The 7,798-nt window shown below is 31.2% G+C and overlaps 1 pseudogene; it reads left to right on the forward strand.

The window, feature by feature from the left end:
- Positions 1-529: 529 nt before the first annotated feature.
- On the forward strand, positions 530-6,182 carry LOC143304692 (venom serine protease Bi-VSP-like; annotated as a pseudogene).
- Positions 6,183-7,798: the final 1,616 nt, after the last annotated feature.

Consider the following 7,798-nt stretch of genomic DNA (forward strand, 5'->3'; position numbering starts at 1 on the left):
CGCTCGTTTCACCACCAGGAATACTCTCGGCGTATTTTGGAAAGTACTCTGCATTGCAATATTTCAATTAATGAAAAATAACTGTCTTTTGTTCCAACCATAAATTAAATTGAAATGTTTGTCAGTTTTTTATTTTTTAAATTATTAAAATAACTAAGTTTTATATTTCGACTTAATTAAATATGCAATTACTTAGCTAATAGTATATATAATAAATTGTTTCTACAGGTTCAAAATGAAAAATGAATATTTAGAAATATTTAATTACGACAATGCTATTTGTGTTAGCATCAGTGGCTTGTTACTCAACGACTTTGCTAGTACTTTTTGAAACATAAAGTTAGTTTTCAATTAACACTTATACTAGAGGCGGAATTATAAATGCAAAATAATTGATAATACTAATTTATAAGTACCTAATTATTAGTATGTTAAAAAATATATTTATACAAAAATTACGATAATCATGAAAATGGGGAAATCCTATATTCTCGAATCAATTCACAATTTATTTTGTATATTAATTAGATTCCGCGCTCATCAGTACGTACTCACTGGCGACATCGAGAAAATGTATCGGCAATTCCTCGTACGACCAGAGGATCGGAAATATCAAAGGATATTATGGCGCAGCGCGAGTGGAGAAACAGAAACATATGAGCTTAACACCGTAATATTCTTATCATAGAAATAGAAGCAGTCCTCAATTCCCGCCCGCTAACTCCTATCTCCACCGATCCAGATGATCTCCTAGCCCTCACTCATTTTAAATTAAATTATTATTATTAAATTATAATTAAATTATTAATATAACAATTAAAATTTTATATTTTCACGTGAGTTTCTTTAGATAATTATTATCAACATGATGACTAACTCTTACGGATTAATACGTGTCTGTAGGGCAATCCGGTGGACTTGATCGGCTTTTTACTTCGAAAGTTGAGTAATCGGTGTCGCTTTCTTACGCATCTTTGAACTGTATAAATGTTTTAAAATTGTTTGATCCAGCATGTACCACACCGGACAATCAAGAAGGCAGGTGCCTTGACTACAGAAAATGTAAACCTCTGCAAGAAATATGGCAGATACAGTACCGTACAGCCACCGATTTTTATAGACGATCAGTGTGCAGATACCAGGGCAATGTTACGATCGTTTGCTGTCCGAACGATCCAAACAAAGAGAAGAGAGAAATTTTAATAAAAACTGTGTATAAGTATAAGGCTTTGCGACCACCATACTGTGGTTTTAGCAACGTCTCTCATACCAGGGTGGTCGATGGTAAACCAGCTGAACTTGGTACGTTTTATGTCTTTCTTTCCGATTAATAATAAGCCATTTACTGCAAAGAATGAACTTTAAAGGCATTAAACAGCACATCAATGTACATTTCAATTAGACTAAATAATAATGCTATGATTTTATCGGTAGTAACTTTACTTATTAACTTGAATTATTTCTTTCTTTTACTTCATGTTAGGAAGAGTATCTTTTTGCTTGAAATAAAAAATTGATATAGGAGTAATAATATGGATAGAGATCAAAAACTGTTAGGGCAGAAATTACACGTTTGAACTTTATAGTTCGGTATAGTTCAAATAGAAATTATATAGAATTATTTAATAATTTGTATTCCACTGGAATAAAAATTTAATTTCTGTCTTTATCAAATCTCTATTTCAGAGTATTTGTACGTATGTACTTATCATCTGCTGTATGATCGAATATCGAATAGGTAATAATCGTTGTTACTCATTATGTGAGAAAAAATTATGTATATTCACAACTGACTATTGCATTTTAGGCGCTTGGCCATGGATCGCTGCATTAGGTTTTCGTAATCCCCGAAACCCAGACAAACCACTATGGAAGTGCGGAGGTTCCCTGATATCGGCTAGGCATGTTTTGACCGCAGCACATTGTGCACATATGGATGGAATAGAAAACATACACAATCATAATATTGCCATTCTTAGATTGGTGGAGGAGGTGCCATTTTCGAGTAAGTCCTCAAATATATATATATATATATATATATATATATATATATATATATATATATATATATGCTATTGAGTATTACTGAAGTATCATATCCTGAAATTTCTTACTGTACACATATATTGTGTCATAAAGCGTGTACAATTCTTTCTTATACTTTTGGTCATTCGTTTCCTGCATTTTCATTTATTTTTTTATTTTTCAGGGTACGTATATCCCATTTGTACAAAGGAGCCCCTACGAAAGAGCAACTTCGTCGGCTATAACCCCCTTGTTGCTGGATGAGGAGCATTAAGATATAGTAAGTGATATCAATTTTATAATAAAATTAAACAGTTCCAGTCTTAAATATCTTTCTTATTTTCTTCGTAGGACGACCACGACGTAATGCATTAATGGAAGTACAAATGCCAGTGATTAAGAATGCCGAATGCAAAATAGCTTATTCCAAATTTCCTAATGCACCTGATATCACTGAGGGTATAATATGCGCCGAACATGCTCAGGGTAGAGAGGATTCTTGTACGGTAATTAAGTTACAGAGTTACTACAAACTATACGGTATCTGAAGACACGTCAATTCGAATTAACATCAAATCGACGTCTTAAACATTAGAAATAATAGATAAACACAATTCAATAGTTTTGCCCACTTCTCACACCTCATTATGGTATTTAATCTAATTTCCTTCTAATCTTAGTTTTGCTCAAAATACATATAACATGTACATTATAAATTGGAGTATTTCAATACACAAATCAATAGAAGATTATTACTGTATATAAGTATAATTTCAATACAATTCGATCGATATATTTCAGTATCTTTGATTAAAAATTTAACGATCCTTTCAGGCTGACCGCGGCGGACCACTGCTGATACAACATGAATGAACCTCGTATTTAATAGGTATTGTGTCTTATGCTTATAAGTGCGACACAGCTGGGTATCCCAGCGTTTACACTAGGGTCACATCGTACCTTGACTTCATTCTCCAAGCGATGCAATAATATGATATTACTGTTCCATAAACATCATTGTGTAAAAAACGTAAAGTTGGATTTTCTTATTGAGGAGATAAGAAACAGCTCAAATTTACATTGTTTTGTACGTTACAAATTATAGGCTTAAAATGTACGAAATGTAACTTTGAAACGACACTAATTTTTTACGCACGATAAACCTCCACGACTTAGGTATGTAAAGATGATAAACGTATATTAATTCTATTAATTTGGTAATAATAAACCAACTTTCTGAGAAGTTCTGTAAATTTCGTTTCTGTTGTATCAAGAGAATAATGGAATATTCCACTTAGATCGTATACTTCTTGTATGTACATACAAAATTTTCCGGCTAATCTAAAACACGTCATAAGATAGAGAGCTTCTGGAAATTCGGACACAGAGAGTACATGAAATACAAGATAAGTCTCGTGTCTTTCAAAATTATTTTTTATTCGCTAAAAACGTCCTGTGTACTCATGCAATCACATGCAACCTCGAAACTTCACTTATTTTTTATCACTTTCCAATTCAATACACTGTTTCTGCATTTTTGACTATATGTAAGAGAAATTTCCATTCAGCCAAAGGTGTACTTACAGATTATAGATTCCTATACGACTCTCGGTAAAAATTTATCCGCACTCCAGATAGTTAAAACTTCTATCCACCGTATTGATACATCTGCACTCTTCGTATGACGTCAATATCTGTTCATTGCTGCTGCGTAGGTTTCATTGTGTCACGTCAATTCGTTTGTGACCGTTGCGCGAGTAATGGCGCTTTGCAATGGTGATTTGCAGGAAAACAGTGCAGGATGCTGTGATTCGTTTCTTGTGGTCGGAGGTTATGTTTGATGCCTATATTTATCAAAGATTTAATGCACATTATGGAGAAAGTGTTTTGTCACGAAGTGTGTTTGAATGGGCACAAAAGTTCAAAGAAGATCGCAGAAGTGTTATGAAAAAACAGCTGGAAACCCGTCCACATCCATGATGACAACATTGAACGTGCTCATGAACTTATGCTCTATGGAATAGACGAGTGAAGCTGGATAATGTGGCAAATCATTTGCAAATCAGCCACGGCTCTGCTTATGCAATAGTGCACGACAGATTTGGGTTTTAAAAAGTTTGTGCGAGATGGATGCCGAAAAAGCTGATGAAAAGGTGAAGACGACGATGCATTCGTGGTTCGCAGCTCAGCCCAAAACATTTTTTAATGAGAAAATACGAAGGTCTTTCAGCAAATGGACAAAGTGTATACAGAAATTGAGTGATTATGTCAAAAAATGATGTATGTCTTTTTTGACAATTGCTTAAAATAAATTCTACACCGACAGAGCGGGTAACTTTTTACTCACCCTCGTAAGACACTTAAATTTCCAATCTATTATGATGAATAAAAGAGCTTAAACTATTAAATCTAATTGTATTTTGTTGCATGAGAGTACAAGTGTATGTGATGTACATTACCTTTATATCCCCTTGAACGCTTCAATATTGCGCGTATATACTATATTTTGTACAGCTTCTATAAAATTTTGTATGTTTGTTTAGGCTGTTAATCTAGAGGCTGGAGTACAAAGAAGTGGCACAATGATGTGGGCTGATGACATTTATAATTATCAAGGAATCACCCCTACATTCGCTCAGGTATATATCGTTGACTATAATGTATTTAACATATATGATTGTTAGAATATTAATAATTAATTTTTAATTCTATCAGAATTTTAATGAAACTATCCCTTGGGAAGGAAGAACTGATACCTTGATATCACGGTTTGTACATCCTATATGTACGACAAATTTTAGAACATTATATAACGAAGAACCAGATCGTCGTGGCCATGTGATGTGAATAAAAGGACTTGAATTTGATGATATTTTTATAATGTTAGATAACATAACTAAGTATCTTCACAGTAAGATAGGATGACATGGTTTACATGATCTTAATGTTGTTCACTTGAGTGATGATATTATAAGGAAAAGTGTAATATCACAGGTAGGATGATTCATAATTTAGAACTACTAACTCATGTATGTATTAAAAATTAAAGAAATATATTAAATTTTATAGGATATTTATGTTTACTAACCAGTAATTCAGAGATTGGTATTCATGGTTACTATAACGAGGCTGTAGAAACGCACCCTTTCTTCTTTGCAAATGGTCCTGTATTTATGTCTAAGCCGAAACTGGAACCTCTGAATAATTTAGATTTATTCTTGTCATTTTCTAAAATACTTATCTACAGTATACCATAAGGAATGATACCGTATCACACCTAATCAAGTGCCTTAAGAAACATCAACAGGATATCACAGTAATCCCTTATCGACTGATATGTAAGTAAAAGTTATGTGTCATTGTTATACACAGTTATGTGTTAGTGTTATACACAGTTATTTATCATTTTCTATTAATTCAGTTGTAGCCACTACAATATCTATGACACTGGTAGTAATTATAAGAACAATAATGATGTTCTATAAGAGGAAATGATGATTAGGAGCAAAAAGTTACAGGTAAGTCAAAGTATATGTTATTTGCCATTTGAAAAGAAAGTTACTAACTTAGAATTTTTTGATAAATAATAATTGTGCAAAATATATTGGATTTCAAATTTGTCAAAAATTGAAATTTAAGAAGCATTGTAATAATATAACATTAATATTTTGATTTTTCAGGAGATATCATGCGGTGGATGGATAATATGTAAAAAATATTAAGCAGTATATGAATTTTCATATTGCGTAGAGATAACAAAATGAATTTTAAAAAATGTCGACATGGTAATAAGAAATAGCATCATGACAAAGAATATATAACCACAGTTTCATTTTTTATAAATAAAAATTTGTTGTTCCAGATTTTGAAATATAGTGAAACGTTTAATTAGTATCTTAATATCTTCAAATAATTATTATTTTAGAATCAATTGTAATTGTATCATACGTACTTTTGAATTCGTGCAAGAACATATGTAATTTTGAAGTAGTTATTATTAGGAAATTGTTAGACGCGAACAGTATGCGAAAAGTTAGTATGCAGTGTAATAATTATCAATCAAAACACAAGAATTAAATTCTTGAGGAAAAAATTTCCGGAATTTCTTATTTACATGATTATAAAGAAATCCATAATAAAAAGGAGCTGCTTTCTAATACTTCTCTTCCTTATAATGCCTACGTTAATAATAACGAGGTTCGACTTTTTGTTTTTAGAGGGATACTGGAAAATTTGAAAGTACAGTACCATTGGGAAGAAAATCACGATATTGAAAACGATATTTGCAAGTAAATTTCCAAAAAATCTGTTTTCAAATTTTCGCTTTCTATTTCACATTAAAAGAAAGGGCTGCCTTCTTTCTCTGCAAGACAAAACAAACATTCTGAATCTCGTATCAATGAATGATGTCAATAAGTTATTTTTCTTTTCAGATTGAACAATATTCCAGATTTATTCATAATTTCATACTACGCGAAGAATAGACTTTCATAGGTATATAAAGGAAATATTAAGTATAGGAAAACTCTTTTTCGTTGTAGGTGACATATGCTTCACGGTTGAACACATGTATTTTTGAACACACATAAATGAAAAAGTACTCTTATGGAGAGAAAGAATTGATACCTTCGATTGACATTAGATAATGTATATAAACTTATGAACAATCACTATCAGTTTGTATTTTAGGTGCACACGCAGATTTGTTGGAGTTCTTATAAAATGTACTTCCTGTACGAACGTTTTATTCTTTCAAATTTTACGATACTATGTCTCATATAATAACTATATGGATTAAACGTAATATAAATGATCCGAAAATAGACTCGAACGACATTAATTGTCTTTCTATTTATACCAATATCGAAAATACAAGTAAAGCTGGAGCAATAGTATGCAAGAATGGACTATTTATTATTTTAAACCAAATCATAGCATATTCAGAATGCACAGTATTATCATGAAATGTAAATGAATCAGTTGTAAACGAACGATTTTACTGTAAAATCATTGCCTCCTTTTTTTCATCTGAAATATAGCAGCAATGAGTACATTCTTTTAATATATAATAAAACGAGATATCTTTATAAAGTTACATATGTCATCACTGGTAACTGTTATCTCGTATGACACCAAATATACCGTTAGTATGGAATGATATTTTTATGAAGATATACTTTAATGATAGATTTTATGAATGAAACGTTATATAAGAAAAATTATCTCTTGTCATTCTATGAAGTGTAGTAGCTAATGAAGATTAATTTTACGAAGTATTAGAGCAAAAGAGAATTAAAAAATTAAAAAGATCTAAATAAGATTGTTCGTGTGGCTTAATTATCTCAATTCTGGTACACCACTTGTTACATTCTAACTAATTAGCGCTAAACAATAACTTGCAAATATTAAAGATATTAACACCTTAATATTAACACCTAAAGGTTTTCAGGAAATTTTATAATATTTGATTATTGTATATCTAGTCATTGATTGATAAAATTTCTTGTATAAGCATAGATCGAGGTTGACGTCATACGCAGATTGCATATCATTGACAGGTATCGTTTTAATTTATTTTATGGCTAGAATCATTTGAATATTATACGAATAATTATTTGCATTCGAACGATTAATAAATCACGTACCTATAAAAGATATATTATGAAAAAGACGTGACGAAACAAAAAAATATTGGAAATTCCGTTGTCATTAGATCAATTATTTTTGCAATGATTTTTATTTCCATGTAATGACATATGAAATGGGTAATTCA

This window comes from Bombus vancouverensis, unplaced genomic scaffold (genome assembly GCF_051014615.1).
Source record: "Bombus vancouverensis nearcticus unplaced genomic scaffold, iyBomVanc1_principal scaffold0048, whole genome shotgun sequence".
NCBI classification, from domain to species: Eukaryota; Metazoa; Arthropoda; class Insecta; order Hymenoptera; family Apidae; genus Bombus; species Bombus vancouverensis.